Raw genomic sequence first — 25,757 nt, forward strand, 5'->3', positions numbered from 1 at the left:
AATTCAGAGTCAGGTGGTCGGACAAGAGGAGGTGGAGGAAGTAGAGGAGGAGTCGTATGCGGAAGGGATAACATCTCCAAGGTCCAGACGGTTGGCAGCACCAAGGAGGCAGGCATGGGAGGGTGGGGGAGAGGGATTAAACAGGGAGCATGGTAGCAGCCAAACAGTTGAGGAAGGTGCAGGAGCCGAGGAAGAAGTGGAGGATGAACTGGCGATGGGCATGGAAGACTCATCAGATGAGGGAGACCTTGATCACATTTCTGTTGTGCGAGGTTGGGGGGAGAGGGCAGAGGAAAGAAGCATGATTCTTACCTCGCTACCAACACAACAAGGACTTGGTCCTCCTGGATGCGCAAGACACATGAGTGCCTTCTTGCTGCACTACCTGCAACATGACCCTCAGATTGCAGAATTCGAAGTAATCTCGACTACTGGGTTGCCACACTCTTAGATCCCCGGTACAAAAGTAAATTTGCCGAAATAATTCCTGCCATAAAAAGGGATTGACGCATGCAGGAGTATCTGCAGACGCTGTTGCAGAATCTTACATGTGCTTTTCCACAAAACACCAGTGGTGCACGAAGTGAATCTCACAGTTCTAACTTGCCAACCGCGGGACTGTCGAGTCTTCATCACTCAAACCGTAACAGTAACACAGTATCTGCTGGTAACAGCAATTTTGTGAAATCGTTTCACCACTTTTTTAGACCATCCTTTGCAAGGCCACAGGAAACAAGAAGTCTGACACATAGTCAATGCCTAGAGAGGATGGTGCAGGAGTATCTCCAAGTGAACATCGAAGCCATGACTGTGTCACTGGACCCTTGCTCATTTTGGTATTCCAATCTGGAAAAATGGCCGGAGCTCGCCACTCACGCCTTGGATATCTTGTCATGCCCTGCAGCCAGTGTTCTCTCTGAACGTGTGTTCAGCGCTGCTGATGGTGTGCTGACAGATAAGCGCACGCGGCTGTCCACTGAGAATGTAGACAGACTCACGTTCATAAAGATGAACAAATCATGGATTCGCAAGGACTTTTCTAATCCTGTGTTATCCTTGGGAGGCTAAAAGCTTGAGGATTTGGTAATATCACCTCACCAACCGTTTTAAGCAACTGTGGGGCAATTGATGCCACTTAACCCTAGAACGCATGACCATAAAAATCTACACTTTCATATACCTGGGGCCTTTTAGGCCCGTGTGCAAATAACATTGAATAACTCAAACTCAAATGACAAACAACTATATACATGAAGAATACCTAGAGTTTCAAAATTCTAACTAAAGTAATCTTGCAGAAAATAGAAAACAATTAACAGGGCGGGACTGCGAGGCCCCAGGTATGCGTTCTAGGGTTAAGTGGTGTCTGTGCCACAATTTTGGGAAAAAATGGAAACTCTTTTTGGAGTCCCCTTGCTGTGTCTTACGTGACGTTGGCATCGTCAATTCCAGGTGGGTTGGGTCGCTCCCCCTTTAACTGTAAGAAACTACATACACTATGACTTGGGGTAACACAGATGATTGAGTCTGAAGAGCTGTTTACTCAGAGGTCTGCTCCAAATCTTCAGTGTCTGCTAGTCAGCGTAGAATTTTTAACTGCATCTAGCCTAGGCAATACTTTGGGCGTAGTAGCCCAGCTGCGAAGCAAGCTGCACCGCCTGTGTATCTAATAAGAATTTTTAAATGCATCTAGCCTAGGCAGACTGTGGGGACCCCCAACCAAACCCAGACGCTCAGCCCCCCTACCGCCCCCCTTTCCTTGACAATACAATAATGTAACTCTTACAACTGGATGGGTGAGGATCGGTCACAGCTTTATTAACTCTTTATGCTCATTCCATTAGAAAGACATTTTATTTCTAAAATAATTCAGCTTGTTGCAGCATGCCCTGGGTCTCCACTCCGGCAAGTTGGCCAACAAGTGTAACTCTCCAACATGTCCTTTCTATTTCCAGGCCATGGAGGATCCTGCGTACTCGTATGCAGGACTCTGACCCCCACCCATCACTCTTAACGCTTGTTCCACTCCATCCTGGAGTCCTGACAGGAATATGTCCAGTACAATATCCATTAAGTGAACACCGTCGGGCCGTATGAGGCCTGCTTTATCTCCTTCCAGTTGTTGGTGTCGTACCACTACACCGCCTCTGTCTCTTCTAAATTTTGCCATCCGAATATTTATTACCCGCCTTGTCCGTTCGATGGCCGTGATGTCTCGCGCACCTTGCCATACCGCTATCGGCACAATCTCTGACCATACTATAGCTAGTTTTGTGAAAAATTCTCTGAAGCGCTCAGTGTCTAGTTTCATTATTGCCATTAGTTATGCGCTCTTGTGATGACCTAGGTTGTTTCCCCCGGCCTGTATAACTAAGATGACCAGACATCTTGCCTCTCTCACTACCTTGATTACCTCCATTAGTACCTGTGGCCATAGCAGGCCTCTAATACCTCTCCAGTTGAAATATGTGTTATGAAACTCTAATTTCCTCCCGCCTGGGCGGACTTTCATCCTTTAATCTGCCCAATATATATACGAGTGGCCTATCACCCACACTGTTGGCTTAGCGTCACCTGTAAAAGAAACAAACCACGTTAGGATAACAAGTCCGGTCTTATGTATCTTGCCAAACACGTGGATCACCATCTCTCTATCCTCTGAACTTCCGTTTCTGACAGTCCTGCTCTTGCTGCTTCTGTGGCTGCGCCTATGCAGAATGAGTGTGTCCCGTAATCTTTGGGGTGGTTCCCTGCCGATGTTATGCATTTATTAAATATAGCTTGGAACTGGTATCTTGATAATGGCGTCCCATCAATGTGTGATAGGAACAAATTACTTTGTGATCTGATGGTTAGATATGGTTTTACTATTGTTACCCGACTCAGTGTACCGTTTGTGGGTTGTAGAAGTACCCAAGTGCCCCTGCCCGCTGGAACCATTTTCGATTTGTGTATGCGTAGATGTATTGCATTATTGCCTATGACTACGTCCTGGTGTAATAAGCCTCCACTGGTGCTAATTTTGGATTGAGGGACTAATTCGCTTATGCATAGCGCCCCGAAGAAGGCGATCACAAATGCAGTAGACAGTAGTGTTGCTTCAAATTGTGAGTGTCATGTTAATGGTGTTAGGGATATGATGTGAGAAATCAGTTTTAGTGACACGGGACGGGACGTCTACACTCCTGACTTGGCTGACCCCTTTTCCACCCTTTTATGGATTGTCTGATGATGAATCTTTGTCACATCTCCCCAATTCAGTAGTTGGAAGTGAAATGCTACTCCGGTCAGACACCGCTGCGCTGACGCCCCTGATATGCCCCTCATCATTAGCTGGTGGAGAAATTCTATGGTGACTTGTGATCTGGCTTGTTCACATTGGTCAACCCGTCTGCCTGCTACTAGTCGTGTCCATTCTTCCCATGCCTTACCGTATGCTTGCCACGTCGACGGGGCAACTGACGCTCTGATTAATGGCATCAACTATTCGCCACTAGATCCCATAGGGAAGGTGGGCAACTGTTGTCCCGATGGGTGGGCATTGTGGAAGAGCTCTGTGAAAATCTGCCAATTGAATTGTTATAAAGCGTTAGCAGCAGTTTAGACCCCTCAGCATAGTGGCTAGCGCGGACCCATACATTGTGTTTTAGGCACAGGAATGCTAGCCTGGGTAGTAGGCCTAGGACTGGGAGAGACGATGATGCCATCTTATTAATGCAGTGCGCTAAGCTGGTGTTTTTTGTTATGAAGCGTATATTTTTGTAAGCCAGGAGCGCGCCCCATATTTCTATTGCTACCACTATTGGGAAGAAAAATTATTTTCAGGGCTAGATGCAGCGAAAAATTATTATTAATTGAAAAGCTGGAGGAGCTTGGTATAGATGGCCTAATACAATGAGACCCACACACTGCTAGAAGGCCAAATATTTTTTCAGAGTTAGATGCAGAAAAAAATTATTTTCAGTTTGCAACCTGATGGAGGTCAGTATAGATGGACTAATAGAACAAGTCCCACACACAGCTAGAAGGCCAAATATTTTTTCAGAGGTAGATGCAGACAAAAAATTATTTTGAATTTGCAACCTGATGGAGGTCAGTATAGATGGACTAATAGAAGAAGTCCCACACACTGCTAGAAGGCCAAATATTTTTTCAGAGGTAGATGCAGACAAAAAATTATTATGAATTTGCAACCTGATGGAGGTCAGTATAGATGGACTAATAGAACAAGTCCCACACACAGCTAGAAGGCCAAATATTTTTTCAGAGGTAAATGCAGAAAATAATTATATTCAGTTTGCAACCTTATGGAGGTCAGTATAGATGGACTAATAGAACAAGTCCCACACACAGCTAGAAGGCCAAATATTTTTTCAGAGGTAGATGCAGAAAAAAATTATATTCAGTTTGCAACCTTATGGAGGTCAGTATAGATGGACTAATAGAACAAGTCCCAGACACAGCTAGAAGCCCAAATATTTTTTCAGAGGTAGATACAGAAAAAAATATATTCAGTTTGCAACCTGATGGAGGTCTGTATAGATGGACTAATAGAACAAGTCCCACACACAGCTAGAAGGCCAAATATTTTTTCAGAGAAAGATGCAGAAAAAAATTATATTCAGTTTGCATCCTTATGGAGGTCAGTATAGATGGACAAATAGAACAAGTCCCACACACAGCTAGAAGCCCAAATATTTTTTCAGAGGTAGATGCAGAAAAAAATTATATTCAGTTTGCAACCTGATGGAGGTCAGTAGAGATGGACTAATAGAACAAGTCCCACACACAGATAGAAGGCCAAATATTTTTTTAGAGCTAGATGCAGAAAAAAATTATATTCAGTTTGCAACCTTATGGAGGTCAGTATAGATGGACTAATAGAACAAGTCCCACACACAGCTAGAAGCCCAAATATTTTTTCAGAGGTAGATGCAGAAAAAAATTATATTCAGTTTGCAACCTGATGGAGGTCAGTAGAGATGGACTAATAGAACAAGTCCCAAACACAGATAGAAGGCCAAATATTTTTTTAGAGCTAGATGCAGACAAAAATATATTCAGTTTGCAACCTGATGGAGGTCTGTATAGATGGATTAATAGAACAAGTCCCACACACAGCTAGAAGCCCAATATTTTTTCAGAGGTAGATGCAGAAAAAAATATATTCAGTTTGCAACCTGATGGAGGTCTGTATAGATCGATTAATAGAACAAGACCCACACGCAGCTAGAAGCCCAATATTTTTTCAGAGGTAGATGCAGAAAAAAATATATTCAGTTTGCAACCTGATGGAGGTCAGTATAGATGGACTAATACAACAAGTCCCACACACAGCTAGAAGCCCAATATTTTTTCAGAGGTAGATGCAGAAAAAAATATATTCAGTTTGCAACCTGATGGAGGTCTGTATAGATGGATTAATAGAACAAGTCCCACACACAGCTAGAAGCCTAATATTTTTTCAGAGGTAGATGCAGAAAAAGTATATTCAGTTTGCAGCCTGATGGAGGTCTGTATAGTTGGATTAATAGAACAAGTCCCACACACAGCTAGAAGCCCAATATTTTTTCAGAGGTAGATGCAGAAAAAAGTATATTCAGTTTGCAACCTGATGGAGGTCAGTATAGATGGACTAATACAACAAGTCCCACACACAGCTAGAAGCCCAATATTTTTTCAGAGGTAGATGCAGAAAAAAATATATTCAGTTTGCAACCTGACGGAGGTCTGTATAGATGGATTAATAGAACAAGTCCCACACACAGCTAGAAGCCCAATATTTTTTCAGAGGTAGATGCAGAAAAAAATATATTCAGTTTGCAACCTGATGGAGGTCTGTATAGATGGATTAATAGAACAAGTCCCACACACAGCTAGAAGCCCAATATTTTTTCAGAGGTAGATGCAGAAAAAAATATATTCAGTTTGCAACCTGATGGAGGTCAGAATAGATGGACTAATACAACAAGTCCCACACACAGCTAGAAGCCCAATATTTTTTCAGAGGTAGATGCAGAAAAAAATATATTCAGTTTGCAACCTGATGGAGGTCTGTATAGATGGATTAATAGAACAAGTCCCACACACAGCTAGAAGCCCAATATTTTTTCAGAGGTAGATGCAGAAAAAAATATATTCAGTTTGCAACCTGATGGAGGTCTGTATAGATGGATTAATAGAACAAGTCCCACACACAGCTAGAAGCCCAATATTTTTTCAGAGCTAGATGCAGAAAAAAATTATATTCAATTTGCAACCTGATGGAGGTCAGTATAGATGGACTAATAGAATGATGCTATGCCCAAAAGATTTTACTACACTAGGTGCAGTAAAAAAATTGTTATTCTATACACAGGTGGTATATCTTGCAACACAGATAGGCTACTCCACTGACTAACACACTCTGCAATAGGCCAAAAAGGATTAGCTTTGCTAGATTCAGCCAAATGCTGTGAAAAAAACTTGCACAGCACTGGCACAGACCTGCCTGGCAAAAACTGATAGGAACTGATGTAACCTAGTCCTGAAAAGGACTCCAATTACAATTAGTCTTTACTCCCACAATCTATCTATTTAAGAGCACAGACCTGCCTGATAAAAGTCGTAGGAAATGCTGTAACCTAGTCCTTAAAAGGACTGCAATCACAACTATTCCCTACTCCCAAGCTATCTGTAGATTTGTGCGAAAATTGGCTTGAAATTAACAAGGTATAGCGCACACAGCAACAGCGGTGCCGTCTAACACGCAGCTGCAGCAGTGAGAAAATGGTGGCGACGGGGAAAATGGCTTGGTCTTATAGGGCAAGGACATGTGACATACAATGCCAATGACACATGCCCTTGCTTGTGTGAAAAAAAGCACTTCGCTCTGTGTGTGCGCTGCTGATAGGCTGACAGATTTCACCTCCCCACTGCAAATGCGGGAAAGAGAAAAAAAAATGGAGATCTTCATTGTTCCTGCAGAGATCCATCCCCTGCCCCTCCCCCCACCCCGCTGTACACTCAAACTGCGTATTAACATTAATTTTCATCATTACTGAGAAAAAATCCAGTTATGATTTTGGTGCACGAACAGTTATCGAACATAACCTCGAACAGCCGAATTTTTCTCAAATTGTTCGTGTTCGCCGAACGGCTCGAACACCGCCCAAAACAGCTCGAATTTGAGATTGGCGAACAGTTCGAGTAGAACAACACTCATCTCTACCGATCATTTCCGGGTTACTCGGTCGGGAGCTCGGGTCTCCGCCCTGCATGTTTAGCGCTCTTTGCAGAGCCAATGAACATGCAGGGATTGCCAGCCAGTCACTGTAATGCTGCAGCCATGTTGGTTATGGGCATTACAGTGATTGGCTGGCCGCACAGCATCACCTCGAGTATTTAAAACCGGGCGCCGCCATCTTGGACACAGTCTCTCCGGATTAGACAGTGTAGGGACAGCGCTGCTGATTTAGGGAGAAATATAAACTGCGAAATAGTTAGTGTAGGGTCTGTAAAGGCTGCCAGAACAAACAAACAGTCCTTTTCAGGACTTATATCCATCCCAGATACCAGGCAGGCAGGCTGTATAGGAGACACAGTGGTTATACCAGCAAACGCTGCATTACAGTCCTGTGTGCTCCTGTTGCTGAAATTGCTGGACTTAGCACCAGGTGTCGGGGGCCAGGAAAAATCCTTTTTTTTCATCTAAATCCTCCTTTTTTTTTTCTCTTTCACACTGTACAAATACCCATCTTATTAACCTTTTGGTGTGTCCCCCCCCCCCCAAAAAAAAGCGTGACTCTGATTTTTCAGACACAAATATAACTGTTGAAAATAGTCTGGTGTAGGCTAGAGAAACAGAAGTGTTGTTTTGCACTTCCACGGTTCAAACCTCTGTATTGTCCATTTTGGGCCATTTGTATCTAAAAAAAAAAATAGTTTGAGTGTTTCGCTCACTGTTCAGCCACAAATCTATATATTTAAAAAAGTGTGGTATACCCCAGTAAACAATAACTGTGGTTTTGCCATCCCACGGTAAAAAATCTCTATTATTCAGCTTTTGGTAGTTTTTTCCGTCAAGAAAAACAGAAGTGTCTCCTGACTGTTGTGACACAAAAATATATCTGTTGAAAATAGTCTTGTGTAGGCCCGACATCCCAGTGTGGTTTCGCAGTTCCATGGGTCAAATCGCTGTACTATCCAGTTTTGGGCCTTTGGTATCTAAAAAAAAAGCAGTTTGAGTGTGTCGCTCACTGTTCAGCCGCAAATATCTCTTTTTAAAAAAGTGTGGTATACCCCAGGAAACAATAACTGTGGTTTTGCCATCCCACGGTAAAAAATCTCTATTATTCAGCTTTTGGTAGTTTTTTCCGTAAAGAAAAACAGTAGTGTCTCCTGACTGTTGTGACACAAAAATATATCTGTTGAAAATAGTCTTGTGTAGGCCCGACATCCCAGTGTGGTTTCGCAGTTCCACGGGTCAAATCGCTGTACTATCCAGTTTTGGGCCTTTGGTATCTAAAAAAAAAGCAGTTTGAGTGTGTCGCTCACTGTTCAGCCGCAAATATCTCTATTTAAAAAAGTGTGGTATACCCCCGTAAACAATAACTGTGGTTTTCCTCTTCCACGGTTCTAATCTACTCTTTATTACACTTTTTCCATTGATAGTGCAAGTGTAAGCTATTTTACTTCATTTACAATGGGCAAAGCGCGTGGCAAGGGACGTGGAAGTGGACGTTCTGGTGATGGTTCGTGCAGAGGACGGGGCCGTGGCCAAGGTGAAAATGTGCCACAACCAACAGCCACATCTTCTCGCTCCCACTTCTTGACCGAATTACTAGGGAAGCACAGAACAACACCAGTATTGAGAACTGATCAGTGTGAACAGGTTATTAATTGGATAGCAGATAATACTTCCAGTTACCTGGGCACCACCACCTCCGGTCTGTCTTCCACATGGTCAACTCTTAGTAGCCGTGAGTCTCGACCGCATACTCCTCCACACCCTGATGCTCCTTCCTCCCACCATGCCGAATGTCGTCAGACAGCAAGTGATCCCACACTTGGACACTCTGAAGAGCTGTTCACTGGTCCATTTCCATATTTGTGCCCCTCGCCTGATATGCTTGAAGGGGTGGAAGAGGAGATCCCATGTTGCGATGCCCAAATATTTGAACAGCCATGGCCACAGGAAGTCGACGTTGGCAATCTGTCACAAGAGGTGGACGATGACGAGACACAATTGCCAGGGAGTGAGGAGGAGGATCGTGGTGCGCAAGTGGAAGAGGAGGAGGTGGTGGATGATCTAGTAACTGACCCAACGTGGAAGGAGGACATGCAGAGTGAGGCCAGCAGCACACAGGGGGAGGGAGGCTGAGTACCCCAACAGGCAGGAAGAAGCAGTGTGGTGGCCGCAGACAGAAGGCAGGCAACCATTCCCCGTAACACCAACACGAGGGACGTTGCCAGTACAAGCGGTAGGTCTTCCAGAGTCTGGAATTTTTTTAAAGACTCTGCTGATAACCCCAAAAAGGCCATATGTTCCACCAGCCATGCCAGCATCAGCAGGGGTGACAAAACTACCAGCCTGACCACCACCAGCATGATCAGGAACATGCCAGCAGAGCACCTGACTTTGTGGGGCGAAACCCAGGGTCCACGACCAGTGTCAGCGGGTGTCACCACTGCTTTTTCCACTGTTGTGCGTGCAATAGAACCCCCTGTTGTGTGTGCAAGGCAATCCCCTGTCCATACTGCATGTAAAGATGCACCCTCCTCTCAGTCTTCACTTGTTATGGCAGTTTCTCAAGAAACAGCATCAACGTCCACATCCACGTCCCACCGCAGCGTTCAATTGTCCATATCCCAGACCTTTGAACAAAAGCGGAAATTCGCAGCTAACGCCCCACAGGCAACAGTCCTAAATTCGCACATTTCATGATTGCTTGCGTTGGAAATGCTGCCTTTTAGGCTGGTGAAGACGGAATCCTTCCGCAATCTTATGGCGGTGGCCGTCCCTCGGTACTCAGTCCCCAGCCGACACTATTTTGCCTGGTGTGCCATCCCCGCACTACAAAAGCACGAGTCCCAAAGCATCTGCGGTGCCCTCAACAACGCAGTTACTGGGAGAGTCCACCTGACAACGGACACGTGGACAAGTGCTTGGGGCCAGAGACGGTACATCTCTCTGACGGCACACTGGGTAAACATAGTGGAAGCCGGGACCCAGTCGGACCTTGGGACGGAACACATCCTCCCCACACCGAGGATTGCGGGCCCTATGTCAGTCAGAGTTGCCCCCACAGTGTACAGCTCCTGCGCATCCTCCTCCTCCACCTCCTCCTCATGTTCAGCCTCCATCTCAGATATCACCACATCAGTTACAAGCTGGAAGCATTGCAGCACTGCCTCCGCCAAGCGGCAACAGGCTGTGCTGAAACTCATAAGCTTAGGTGATAAACCTCACACTGCTTGTGAGTTGTGGACAGCTATGAAAGAGTAGGCAGATCTGTGGCTGAGACCGCTGAACCTACATCCCGGCATGGTCGTGTGTGACAATGGCTGTAACCTGGTGGCGGCTCTGAGGCGAGGTGAGATCACACATGTACCATGCCTGGCTCATGTGCTTAACCTCGTGGTTCAGCGGTTTCCTAAATCATACCCCGAGTTGCCAGATCTGCTCGTGAAAGTACGCCGCCTGTCAGCTCATTTTCGCAAGTCGGCTGCAGCTTCCGCCGCCCTTGCTGTGTTGCAGCAGCGTCTGCAGCTTCTGGCACACCGACTGATGTGTGATGCCCCACACATTGGAACTCTACCATCCACATGTTGCAAAGGATTTGTGAGTAGAAGAGAGCAGTTGTGGAGTACCAGCTGCAACAAGCCGTCGATATTCAGGTCAGACTCCACACATAAGACCTCAGGAGTGGACCTGGATGTCTGACATATGTACCATCCTGACAAACTTTGAGGAGGCCACCAAGATGGTGAGTGGCGATGACGCCATCATTAGTGTCAGCATCCCACTTTTCTGTCTTTTGCAACGCTCTCTGCAGAGAATTAAAGAGGAGGCATTGCAGCCAGAGTATGATGAGATGGATCAAGAAGCCGTAGCGGGCGATTACACACAGCCCAGCCTCATCTCATCCCAACATGCATCGTGGGACAATGAGGGTGAGGAGGAGGAGGAGGAGGAGGAAGAACAGGAGCTGCTATCATGCGTTGTAGACGGTAGTACCTGTACAAGTGTCATACCGTCGGTTCAGCGTGGGTAGCCTGAGGACAGGGGGGAGGAGGAAGAGGAGGAGGAGGAGAGCATGGTCAGTCGTCATCTTGGTGAGGAAACGGAAATCTTGCCCGTTACCAGTCTGGCACGCATGGCTGACTTTATGTTACGCTGCCTTAACCCTGACGCTCGCATTGTCAAAATGTTGGGTGACAGTCATTACTGGTTGGTGACACTTGTAGACCACCGCTACAAGGAGAACTTTCACTCTCTTGTTCCTGAGGTGGAGAGGTCTACAAAAATGGGGCAGTACCAGATGGCCCTTGCTGCAAAACTCTTAAAAAAATTCCCATCTGAATACGCTAGCAGCAGAGGTCACAGTTCGTTGCCCAAACAAGGCGTACAGGCGAGAGAGTTGCAACTCCAATCCAGCAGAGGCAGGGGAACACTGTCAACGTTCTGGGACAGTTTTCTGACACCCGCCCAGCTTACAGGCCCTGAGGCGCGGGGTACTCTCACAAGGAGTGGAAAGTTTCAAAAGATGGTGAGGGAGTACCTTGCCGACCGTACCAGCGTCCTCCGTGATTCCTCTGTGCCTTTTAATTATTGGGTATCCAAGCTGGACACTTGGAATGAACTTGCTCTGTACGCCTTGGAGGTCCTGGCCTGCCCTGCCGCTAGCTTGTTATCGGAGCGTGTTTTTAGTGCCGCTGGGGGAATTATAACTGATAAGCGCACTCGCCTGTCAACTGACAATGCTGACAAGCTGACCCTTATCAAAATGAACAAGGGCTGGATTGGGCCAGACTTCTCATCACCACCAAATGACAGCAGAGTAACATAAAGTCAAATCCACTGTGTTATTTCGGGAGGTGTATTCACATGCACCGCTTCACACCCACACATGGGTATACGCTTCCTCATTTTGGCTGTTTTATCTTCTTCTCCTTATCCTCAGCCTCCACCACCCCTATACCACCAGGGTGCCATTGCAAGTTCCTCCGTCCTAATTTTTTGCAGCTTTTGCTTGCAAGGCATAAGCAAATACTATGGGACACCCACTCACCAATAATGGGACTTATGTTTGTAATATGCTGTACTGCATGGCACTTGTAAGGGGCATTGCAAGTTGCTGCGTCCTAATTCTTGGCAGCTTTTGCTTGCAAGGCATAAGCAAATACTATGGGACACCCACTCCCCAATAATGGGACTTATGTTTGCAATATGCTGTACTGCATGTGACGCGCCCCCTGGGCCATGTGTACACGTGTGTGGGATACCCGGTGCCGGGTCTCTGGGGTCTGTAGTCTCCGTGGCGGTGACCCGGTCCCGTGGCTCAAGCTGGTCAAACCAATGGCATTCTTTCTTAGGTTTTGAGGTTAATTGTCCGACTGCGCCACCCGTGGATTGCGGTCAGGGAGTACCACCGCTGCGAGGCAGACCGCTGAGGCTGGTTTTGTGTGCGCAGCAGAGAATGGGATAACTCCCCACGGGAGGAGTATAGCCTCAGGGCAGTGAGTGTGGATGATGGGGGTGATGGTGCACGAGCGCAGCAGGAACGACTCAGAGTCTTTGCAGTGCAGTTCAGGGTCTTTACTGATGATTATAAGGTAGACCCTCCCAGGAGTACTGGCTAGCATAAGAGGCCTGGTCAGTCTGTGAGCAAGCAGGAGTTCCCCTGGCCAGGTGGAGTTGTAGGCCTCCCTGTCTTTCTGCACTCTTCCTGGCTACCTTGCTGTAAGCGGGTAGAAGTAGCCCACGTCCCTGAGTGTACCGTGTAGTGCTCACCCGCATGGCTGGTGACCTGGGGCCTTCTGTTAGCCTCCGCTCCACGACGGCGGTGCTGGTCCCTTGCTTGTGACTGAGCCTCCGGGCTTCTATGACCAGAGGACCTAAAATCCCCTGCTGGCTAGTTTCTGCTGCTGGATATATAAATCCTCACAGCCTCGGACTCCTGTGTCCGGTTCCTATTGTCTTCTGCCAGGGCGAGCTCTGCTCAGCTTCCAGCCCCTGGTCTTTAGCTCCTAGCTCCTACAGAGCTCCTTGCTGCTACTTTCCCTTGCTCTCACTCTGACTCTGACTGTTCTCTGTTCCCTGACTCACTCAACCCCGCCCCAGATCCAGTTTATAAGGGCAGAATTCTCCCCTCCCAGGACAGGGGCAGGAGGATGTTGCATGTTTAAGGGATCCTGACCAGGAAACCTCCCACTTGCTCTCCGACGTAATATCTCTATTACTGTGGTGACCAGACCCCTGGGGTGCCACACATGGCTCTTGTAAGGGGCATTGCAGTTCCTCATAATTTTTGGAAAGCCTTCCATTCACTGCTTAGACCAACAGTGCACAGGAGACCCAGTTGCTATAAATGGAAAAAAAGGTTTAGTTAACGCCCTCTGACCTCCATGTCATTTCCAAGGGGCATTGGAGTGCCTCGAAATTTTTGGTAGGCATTGCACTCACTGTATGCCCTATAACTGTGTAGCCGAACCGCTCCTTTTGTTACAGAAACATATCCTACAAGACATATCTGGTTGACTGGCCTGATATTGATGTGAATGGTCCCTGTTCCACCTGAAGCTTTGTTTTAACGGGAGTCATAGAACTTGGATAGTAGCAGGAAAACATCCAGCAATCCTCGGAGGAGGTAGGATATGCGGCAAAACGCTGACCACCTCAGGCCTAGCCGCTACTACATACATGCGCTTGCGTTACAACAAAACAAAGCAGATGCTAACTTCTATCATCCTCATCATGCTCCTCACCTTGGCACTCTCAACTCCCCTGATGGAGAAGCCAGGGCCCACCGGAGGAGTCTGATAGTCCGGTGGGCTCGTCCAATGCTGCACTAAAGCAGGCCAGGCTAAGAAAAGTGTGGGAAAGGTTACCGGGACAAATAGGGGCAGCTGGGGACCGAGTATGGACACCTGGCCACCCCCTGGAGACTGGGGAGCAAGCGGGGACACCCGGCCACCAGGCGGCTGGGGACTGAGTATGGATACCAGGCCGCCGACACAGCCATGCCTTGGTGGCCAGATTCCGCCTCCACATGCCTAAAAGGCCCAATTTAAAGTGCAAGCAAGCAAGCAGTATGGTATTGCAGCCTGGGGGTGGGTGGGTGGCAGGCTGCATACTTGCGCTTGCATTGCAAGGAATGGGAGAGGTACAATTGAACACTGCCCTGGGACAAGGACTTGAATATGGATAGTTGCAAGTCTGCAATGACAGGTGCAAGGTGGGAGGCATCTTCGCATGTACCATGAACAGGGGTTTGGCATGCACACACTACAGCGGAATAGGCTCTCCTTCCCACTAAATGCACTGGGGAGGGCACAGGTAATGTTTCGTATACGCACTTAATCTTATGTATAAGGCACACCAGGACAAATAGGGGCGGCTTGGGACTGAGTATGGATACCTCGCTGCCGAAGCAGCCATGAGGTAGTGGCCAGCTTCGGCCTCCTCCAAACTAAAAGGCCCCATTTCAAGTGCAAGCTCGCAGTATGGAATTGCAGTCTGGGGGTGGGTGGGTGGCAGGCTGCACTCTTACACTTGCATTAAAAGAAAACATAGCAGATGCTAACTTCTGTCATCATCATCATGCTCATCACATTGGCACTCTCAACTCCACCGATGGAGAAGTCAGGGCCCACTGGAGGAGTCTGGTTCTCTGGTGGGCTGGTCCAATGCTGCCTAAAGCAGGCCGGGATAAGAAAAGTGTGTGGGGGGATGTTCCAAGGATAAATATGGGCGGCTGGGGACCGTTCATGGACACCCGGCTGCCCCCTGGCGGCAGGGGACCGTGTGTGGACACCCGGCTGCAGGTCGGCTGGGGACCGAGTATGGACCCCTGGCCGCCGGGCGGCTGGGGACTGAGTATGGATTCCTGGCCGCCAACACAGCCATGACGTGGTGGCCAGATTCCGCCTCCACATGCCTAAAAGGCCCAATTTCAAGTTCAAGCAAGCAAGCAGTATGGTATTGCAGCCTGGGGGTGGGTGGGTGGCAGGCTGCATACTTGCGCTTGTATTGCAAGGAATGGGGGAGGTACAATTGAACACTACCCTGGGACTAGAACTTGCATGGGGATAGTTGCAAGTCTGCATCTTCTGATGCGGCAAGGATCACTTATGATGGTCACACTTTTAGACAGTGACCTGGGAGTCAGAGATGCTTCCAGGGGTCCTCCTCATGCTGTTCCCATGTTTTTTCAGCACTTTATGCATGTGTCACACAGCACATGGCCAGATAAGTTTGTAAAATGTTAAAATGACATTTCCCGGTGAATGCATTTGTCATAGTTGAAAGTAATACAAAAGTGCAAAAACGCATAAAAAATGCTACTTGTGAACATAGCCGAAGGTGTGGAGGCATATTTTTGTTTTTTGACATTTATTTTAACTTATACACAAGTCTTTTCCCTGGAAAGGATGTTCCTTAACATATTTCACAGGAAAAAAGTTTCACTTTCGTTTTTGAATGTTTTATTGTGAGCCCCTAAAAGTATCTTAATACCTCTGACCACGTTCTTGACAGCAGTGACCTGGGGGTCAGAAATGCTTCCTGGGGCGATCCCCATGCTGTCCCCATGTCATTTGAGCACTGTCACTATCGTTTTGGGCACTTGTTAGGCTTTTAAAAGACTGCCGGGGGTGCCACCGCAAAAATGCTCGAGCATCCCATAGACTAAAATTGGGCTCGTTCCTCGGGTCGAGCACCCGAGTATCACGGCAAGCTCGGCCCGAGCTTCGAGCACCCGAGCATTTTAGTGCTCGCTCAACACTAGTGGTCACAGCTCATCTTAATTTGAATCAATATTATAACTTATCACCCTAACTACTTGAATCTCAAATCTCATAAAACAAGGAAAATAACAAATAAACATGATATTACTTATCGAAACAAAAATAAATATATATATATATATATATGCATATATATAGATTTATATCTACATACAGTAGAGACCAAAAGTTTGGACACACCTTCTCATATAAAGATTTTTCTGTATTTTCATGACTTTGAAAATTGTACATTCACACTGAAGGCATCAAAACTATGAATTAACACATGTGGAATTATATAGTTAACAAAAAAGTGTGAAACAACTGAAAATATGTCTTATATTCTAGGTTCTTCAAAGTAGCCACATTTTGTATTGATGACTGCTTTGCACACTCTTGGCATTCTCTTGATGAGCTTCAAGAGGTAGTCACCAGAAATGGTCTTCCAACAATCTTGAAGGAGTACCCAGAGATGCTTAGCACTTGTTGGCCCTTTTGCCTTCACTCTGCGGTCCAGCTCACCCCAAACCATCTAGATTGGGTTCAGGTCTAGTGACTGTGGAGGCCAGGTCATCTGGCGTAGCACCCTATCACTCTCCATCTTGGTCAAATAGCCCTTACACAGCCTGGAGGTGTGTTTGGGGTCATTGTCCAGTTGAAAAATAAATGATGGTCCTACTAAACGCAAACCGGATGGAATAGCATGCTTCTGCAAGATGCTGTGGTAGCCATGCTGGTTCAGTATGTCTTCAATTTTTAATAAATCCCCTACAGTGTCACCAGTAGAGATGAGCGGTGTTCGACTAGAACTGTTCGCCAATCTCAAATTCGAGCTGTTTTGGGCGGTGTTCGAGTTGTTCGACGAACCCGAACGATTTGCAAAAAATTCGGCTGTTCGAGGTTATGTTCGATAACTGTTCGTGCACCAAAAGCGTGTCCTGCATGTCTGGCGCTATTTAGAGCACCAATCATGCAGGGATTGTCTGCCACTCACTGTAATGCCACAGCCATGGTGGTTGTGGCATTACAGTGATTGCCCAAATCGATGGGAACAGTGCCCACAGTGAAACATGAAAAGCCGGCAATTCAGCAGCGGCATACATCGGTACCCGACAATTTAGAACCGAAAGAATAGAGCTTCACACATAGATTAGATAGATAGAAACATGTCAGCCACATATATATGAAGTACAGTGACAGTGTTGCTTACTGTACTTGTCATTTAGTGTAAAGGATTTATCAAAAAAAATAATAGTCTTTTCATGCACCGTCTCTTTAAAAAAGCCGGCCGGCAATTCAGCAGCGGTACCCGACAATTTGGAATAGAAGGAATAGAGAATCACACATAGATTAGATAGTTAGAAACATGTCAGTCACATATATATGAAGTACAGTGACAGTGTTGCTTACTGTACTTGTTATTTAGTGTAAAGGATTTATTAAAAAAAATAATAGTGTTTTCATGCACTGTCTCTTTAAAAAAGCCGGCGGCATTTCAGCTTCTGTACCCGACAATTTAGAATAGAAGGAATAGAGCATCACACATAGATTAGATAGATAGAAACATGTCAGTCACATATATAAGAAGTACAGTGATAGTGTTGATTACTGTACTTGTCATTTAGTGTTAAAATAAAGGATTTATTTAAAAAAAAATTGGCGTGGGGTTCCCCTTAATTATAGGCTCTAGCGGAGGTTAAGCAGACGGCTGGGGCAGATGTTTGAAGCCTGGGAAGGGGGTAATACCCACGGAGCTTCCCAGGCTACTAATATCAGCCCCCAGCGGAATACCTAGCCTTTACTAGCTATTAAAATGGGGGACCCCCCCAAAAAAATGACGTGGGGTCCCCCCTATTTTAATAGCTAGCAAAGGCTAAGCAGACAGCTGGGGGCTGATATTAATAGCCCAGGAAGGGTACCATGAATATTGGCCCCCTCCCAGGCTAGAAACACCAGCCGTCAGCCGCCCCAGAAATGGCGCATCCATAGGATGCGCCAATTCTGGCACTTAGCCTCGCTCTTCCCACTGCCCTGTAGCGGTGGCAGTGGGGTAATAGGGCTGGGGTTGATGTCAGCTTATAATGCCAGCTGACATCAAGCCCAGGTTAGTAATGGAGAGGCGTCTATAAGACACCCCCATTACTAACCCCATAGTCAAAGTTAAAAGAAAACACAAACACCCAGAATAAAGTCCTTTAATTGAAATAAAGACACAATCCTTTATTGTTCTAAATTAAACCATACTTACCACCACGCCCATTCCAGCTGAAGCCAATGATCTCCTGCAATAAAAGTAAAATAATAAAGCAACCTCATCCTTACCTTTCCATGGTTCCCACGATGGCTTCAGCTCTGCTACATCGAGATGACAGGCTGGACCGCAGCAGAACGCTGCCATCCAGCCTGTCATCCCGCGGACACTGAGAAGCGCAGGCATGCTTGCGCTCCTCAGTGTCTCGCTGTGACGGCATCCAGAAGAGCCGACAATGAACTCGGCTCACCTCATGCACGTCACTGACAGCGTGGGAGAATTCTCCTGCACTCAGCGCTTCAGCGTGAGAATTTTCCCACGCTGTCAGTGACATGCATGAGGTGAGCCGAGTTCATTGGACATGAATGAGCTCACCTCATGCACGTCACTGACAGCGTGGGAAAATTCTCACGCTGTAGCGCTGAGTGCAGGAGAATTTTCCCACGCTGTCAGTGACGTGCATGAGGTGAGCTCATTCATGTCCACTGAACTCAGCTTACCTCATGTACGTCACTGACAGCGTGGGAGAATTCTCACGCTGAAGCGATGAGTGCAGGAGAATTCTTCCACGCTGTCAGTGACGTACATGAGGTGAGCTGAGTTCATTGGACATGACCTCGGCTCATCTGGATGCCGTCACAGCCAGACACTGAGGAGCGCAAGCAAGCCTGCGCTTTTCAGTGTCTGCGGGATGACAGGCTGGATGGCAGCGTTCTGCTGCGGTCCAGCCTGTCATCTCGATGTAGCAGAGCTGGAGCCATCGTGGGAACCATGGAAAGGTAAGGATGAGGTTGCTTTATTATTTTACTTTTATTGCAGGAGATCGTTGGCTTCAGCTGGAATGGGCGTGACGGTAAGTATGGTTTAATTTAGAACAATAAAGAATTGTGTGTTTATTTCAATTAAAGGACTTTTTTCTGGGTGTTGTGTTTTTTTTAAATACTTTACTAGAAATTCATAGTGGTCATGTCTAATATTGGCGTGACCCCATGAATTTCGGGCTTAGGGCCAGCTGATAATGCCAAGCTGGCCCTAACCCCTTTATTACCCAGTGAGCCACCGCATCAGGGCCCTGGATGAGTTGGGTACAGCGCCAGAAGATGGCGCTTCTATGAATGCGCCATTTTCCGGGGTGGCTGCGGACTGCAATTTGCAGCTGGGGGGACCCAGAAAGCTTGGGCCTCCCTGCGCTGCAGATTCCAGCCCCCAGCTGCCTAGTTGTACCTGGCTGGACACAAAAATAGGGCGAAGCCCCACGTATTTTTTTTTTAAATTATTTCATGAAATTCATGAAATAATTAAGAAAAAAAGGGCTTCCCTACATTGTTGTGTCCGGCCAGGTACAAATAGGCATCTGGTGGTTGGGGGCAGTCCGTTCCTGCCTGCTGTACCTGGCTGGACACAAATATAGTGCGAAGCCCCACGTCAATTTTTTTTTAAATTATTTCATGAAACTAGATGGTGGCCCGATTCTAACGCATCGGGTATTCTAGAATATGTATGCGGCAGACACGGCGCAATCAGCAGAGCGGTGTTTAAATTTGGCGCCAAAATCGCTGACTGGTCGCGGCCAGCAACCGCGACCAATCAGCAAAGCGGTGTTGAAATTTGGCGACTATATCACTGATTGGTCACGGCCGGCGGTCGCGAATAATCAGCAGACCGGAGTTTAAATTTTACGCCAATAATGCTGATAGGTTGTGGTCGCGACCGATCAGCAAAGCGGTGTTTAAATTTGACGCCAATAATGGTGATTGGTTACGACCTCGACCATTCAGCAGAGCGGTGTTTAAATTTGGCGGCAACAATGTTGATTAGTCGCGGCCGGCGGTCGCGACCAATCAGCAGAGCGGGGTTTAAATTTGGCGTCAAAATCGCTGATTGGTCGCGGAAGGCAACTGTGACCAATCAGCAGAGCGGGGTTTAAATTTGGCTCCAATACTGCTGATTGGTCGCGGCCGGCAACCGTGACCAATCAGCCGAGCAGGGTTTAAATTTGGCGCCAATACTACTGATTGGTCGCGGACAGTGACCGCGATCAATCAGCAGAGCGGTGTTTAAATTTGGCGCCAATAATGCTGATTAGTCGCGGCCGGCATCCGCGACCAATTAGCAGAGCGGGGTTTAAATTTGGCGCCAATCTCGCTGATTGGTCGCGGCTGGACTCCGCGACCAATCAGCAGAGCGTTGTTTAAATTTGGCGCCAATCTCACTGATTGGACGCATCTGGCGTCCGCGACCAATCAGCAGAGCGTTGTTTAAATTTGGCGCCAAGCTCGCTGATTGGTCGCGGCCGCTATTTAAATGTGGCGCCCAAATCGGTGATTGGTCGCGGGCAGCGTCCGCGACCAATCAGCAGAGCGGTGTTTAACTTTAGCGCCAAGATCACTGATTGGTCGCGTGCGGAGAGCGCGACCAATCAGCTAATCGTATTGGTGAGGACCGGGGAGCGCCGCTGCCTGGTCGGATACTTCCATTGCGAGAAGCCGGGAGATGAGCGACTGCTCGCAGCAGAAGTATCCCGACCCGCAGCGCCGCTCCCCGGTCCTCCCTTCACACCCTAGCCGCTGATGTCCCCACAGTATCCGCATGGTGTTTGAAAGATCCGGACATTTGTGTTAAAAATTGCTGATTGGTCGCTGGCGCTGCCCGCGACCAATCACCGATTTGGGCGCCAAATTTAAATATCGGCCGCAACCAATCACCGATTTTGGCGCCACATTTAAATAGCGTCCGCGACCAATCAGTACAGCGGTGTTTAAATGTGGAGCCAAGATGGGTGATTGGTCGCGGAGGATATTTAAATTTAGCGCCCAAATAGGTGATTGGTCGCGGCTGATATTTAAATTTGTTGCCCAAATCGGTGATTGGTCACGGGCAGCGCCCGCGACCAATCAGCGATTTTTAACACAAATGTCCGGACCTTTGTAACACCATGTGGATACTGTGGGGACATCAGCGGCTAGGGTGTGAAGGGAGGACCGGGGAGCGGCGCTGACATCCAATTGGTCGCGGCCGCTATTTAAATGTGCCGCACAAATCGGTGATTGGTCGCCGTCTTGACCGCGACCAATCACTGATCTTGCCGCCAAAGTTAAACACTACTGTGCTGATTGGTCGCGGACGCTGCCCGCGACCGTTCACAGATTTGTGCGCCAAATTTAAATATCGGCCGCGACCAATCATCGATCTTGGATCCACATTTAAACAACGCTGTGCTGATTGGTCGCGGCCGATATTTAAATGTGGCGCCCAAATCGGTGATTGGTCGCGGTCTTGGCATGCGACCAATCACTGATCTTGCCGCCAAAGTTAAACACTACCGTGCTGATTGGTCGCGGACGCTGCCTGCGACCAATCACCGATTTGTGCGCCAAATTTAAATATCAGCCTCATGCACGTCACTGACAGCGTGGGAAAATTCTCCTGCACTCAGCGCTTCAGCGTGAGAATTCTCCCACGCTGTCAGTGACGTACATGAGGTGAGCTGAGTTCATTGGACATGACCTCACCTCATGCACGTCACTGACAGCGTGGGAAAATTCTCCTGCACTCAGCGCTTCAGCGTGAGAATTCTCCGACGCTGTCAGTGACGTGCATGAGGTGAGCCGAGTTCATTGTCGGCTCATCTGGATGCCGTCACAGAGAGACACTGAGGAGCGCAAGCATGCCTGCGCTTCTCAGTGTCTGCGGGATGACAGGCTGGATGGCAGCGTTCTGCTGCGGTCCAGCCTGTCATCTCGATGTAGCAGAGCTGAAGCTGTCGTGGGAACCATGGAAAGGTAAGGATGAGGTTGCTTTATTATTTTTCTTTTATTGCAGGAGATCGTTGGCTTCAGCTGGAATGGGCGTGACGGTAATTATGGTTTAATTTAGAACAATAAAGAATTGTGTGTTTATTTCAATTAAAGGACTTTATTCTGGGTGTTTGTGTTTTTTTTTAACTTTGACTATGGGGTTAGTAATGGGGGTGTCTTATAGACGCCTCTCCATTACTAACCTGGGCTTGATGTCAGCTGGCATTATAAGCTGACATCAACCCCAGCCCTATTACCCCACTGCCACCGCTACAGGGCAGTGGGAAGAGCGAGGCTAAGTGCCAGAATTGGCGCATCCTATGGATGCGCCATTTCTGGGGCGGCTGACGGCTGGTGTTTCTAGCCTGGGAGGGGGCCAATATTCATGGTACCCTTCCTGGGCTATTAATATCAGCCCCCAGCTGTCTGCTAGCCTTTGCTAGCTATTAAAATAGGGGGGACCCCACGTCATTTTTTTTGGGGGGTCCCCCATTTTAATAGCTAGCAAAGGCTAGGTATTCAGCTGGGGGCTGATATTAGTAGCCTGGGAAGCTCCGTGGGTATTACCCCCTTCCCAGGCTTCAAACATCTGCCCCAGCCGTCTGCTTAACCTCCGCTAGAGCCTAAAATTACGGGGACCCCCACGCCAATATTTTTTTAAATAAATCTTTTATTTTAACACTAAATGACAAGTACAGTAATCAACATTATCACTGTACTTCATATATATGTGACTGACATGTTTCTATCTATCTAATCTATGCGTGATCCTCTATTCTTTCTATTCTAAATTGTCGGGTACAGATGCTGAATTGCCGGCCGGCTTTTTTAAAGAGACGGTGCATGAAAACACTATTATTTTTTTAAATAAATCCTTTACACTAAATGACAAGTACAGTAACCAACACTGTCACTGTACTTATTATATATGTGATTGACATGTTTATATCTATCTATGTGTGAAGCTCTATTCTTTCTGTTATAAATTGTCGGGTACCACTGCTGAATTGCCGGCCGGCTTTTTTAAAGAGACGGTGCATGAAAACACTATTATTTTTTTAAATAAATCCTTTGCACTAAATGACAAGTACAGTAAGCAACACTGTCACTGTGCTTCTTATATGTGTGACTGACATGTTTCTATCTATCTAATCTATGTGTGATGCTCTATTCCTTCTTGTCTAAATTGTCGGGTACCGGTGTATGTCGCTGCTGAATTGCCGGCCGGCTTTTTTAAAGAGAGCGTCTTCTGAGCAGTTTGTCAGCTTTTGGACACATATGAAGGTGTTTTCTATGTGTTTCTATGTGTTTTTTGTTTGCCTGCCATTGGTTTTAACGGTGTTCGACGGTGTTCTAAGGTGTTCAACGAACAGTTCGACGAACAGTTCCTCGAACATCCCCGTGTTTGACGAACCGAACCGAACCCGAACACTACGGGGGTGGCTCAACACTAGTCACCAGCAAAGCACCCCCACACCATCACATCTCCTCCTCCATGCTTCACAGTGGGAACTAGGCATGTAGAGTCCATCCGTTCACCTTTTCAGCGTCTCACAAAGACACGGTGGTTGGAACCAAGATCTCAAATTTGGACTCATCAAACCAAAGCACAGATTTCCACTGGTCTAATGTCCATTCCTTGTGTTCTTTAGCCAAAACAAGACTCTTCTGCTTGTTTCCTGTCCTTAGCAGTGGGTTACTAGCAGCTATTTTACCATGAAGGCCTGCTGCACAAAGTCTCCTCTTAACAGTTGTTGAAGAGATCTGTCTGCTGCTAGAACTCTGTGTGGCATTGACCTGGTCTCTAATCTGAGCTGCTGTTAACCTGCGATTTCAAAGGCTGGTGATTCGGATAAACTTATCCTCAGAAACAGAGGTGACTCTTGGTCTTCCTTTCCTGGGGCGGTCCTCATGTGAGCTAGTTTCTTTGTAGCGTTTTATGGTTTTTGCAACTGCACTTGGGGACACTTTCAAAGTTTTCCCAATTTTTCGTACTGACTGACCTTCATTTCTTAAAGTGATGATGGCCACTCGTTTTTCTTTACTTAGCTGCTTTTTTCTTGCCATAATATAAATTTTAACAGTCTATTAAGTAGGACTATCAGCTGTGAATCCACCAGACTTCTGCACTACACAACCCCATTTATAAGGCATTTTATAAGGTAAGAAATCCCACTTATTAAAACTGACAGGGCACACTTGTGATGTGAAAACCATTTCCGGTGACTACTTCTTGAAGCTCATCAAGAGAATGCCAAAAGTGTGCAAAGCAGTCGTCAAAGCAAAAGGTGGCAACTTTGAAGAACTTAGAATATAAGACATATTTTCAGTTGTTTCACACTTTTTTGCTAAGTCTATAATTCCACATGTGTTAATTCATAGTTCTGATGCCTTCAGAGTGAATGTACAATTTTCATAGTCATGAAAATACAGAAAAATCTTTAAAGGTGTGTCCAAAGTTTTGGTCTGTACTGTATATACATATATATACATATATAGATATGTATATATACACTGCTCAAAAAAATAAAGGGAACACTCAAATAACACATACTAGATTTGAATGAATGAAATATTCTCATTGAATACTTTGTTCTGTACAAAGTTGAATGTGCTGACAACAAAATCACTCAAAAATCATCAATGAAAATCAAATTTATTAACCAGTGGAGGCCCTGATTTGAAATCACCCCCAAAATCAAAGTGGAAAAACACACTACAGACTGATCCAACTTTGATGTGATGTCCTTAAAACAAGTCAAAATGAAGCTCAGTATTGTGTGCTGCTTTCACGTGCCTGTATGACCTACCTACAAAGCCTGGGCATGCTCCTGATGAGGTTGTGGATGGTCTCCTGTGGGATCTCCTCCCAGACCTGGACTAAAGCATCTGCCAACTCCTGGACTGTCTGTGGTGCACCGTGACGTTGGTGGATGGAGCAAGACATGAGGTCCCAGATGTGCTCAATCGGATTCAGGTCTTGAGAATGGGCGGGCCAGTTCATAACTTCAATGCCTTCATCTTGTAGGAACTGTTGACACACTCCAGCCACATGAGGTCTGGCATTGTCCTGCATTAGGAGGAACCCAGAGCCAGCTGCACCAGCATATGGTGTCACAAGGGGTCTGAAGATCTCATCTCGGTACCTAATGGCAGTCAGGCTACCTCTGGTGAGCACTTGGAGGGCTGTGCCACCCTCCAAAGAAATGCTACCCCACACCATTACTGACCCACTGCCAATCCTGTCATGCTGAAGGATGTTGCAGGCAGCAGATCGCTCTCCACAGCGTCTCCTGACTCTGTCATGTCTGTCACATGTGCTCAGTGTTAACCTGCTTTCATCTGTGAAGAGCACAGAGCACCAGTGGCGACTATGCCAATCCTGGTGTTCTATGGCAAATCCCAAGCGTCCTGCACGGTGTTGAGCTGTTAGCACAACTCCCATCTGTGGACGTTGAGCCCTCATGCCACCCTCATGGAGTCGGTTTCTAACCATTTGTGCTGAAACATGCACATTTGTGGCCTTCTGGAGGTCATTTTGCAGGGCTTTGGCAGTTCTCCTGTTCCTCCTTGCACAAAGGCGGAGGTAGCGGTCCTGCTGCTGGGTTGTTGCCCTCCTACGGCCCCCTCCACATCTCCTGGTGTACTGGCCTGTCTCCTGGTAGCACCTCAAGCCTCTGGATACTATGCTGACAGACACAGCAAACCTTCTTGCCACAGCT

The sequence above is a fragment of the Phyllobates terribilis genome, unplaced genomic scaffold (assembly GCF_046119375.1).
Source record: "Phyllobates terribilis strain yellow unplaced genomic scaffold, ASM4611937v1 Scaffold_2__4_contigs__length_985480577, whole genome shotgun sequence".
Classification (NCBI taxonomy): domain Eukaryota; kingdom Metazoa; phylum Chordata; class Amphibia; order Anura; family Dendrobatidae; genus Phyllobates; species Phyllobates terribilis.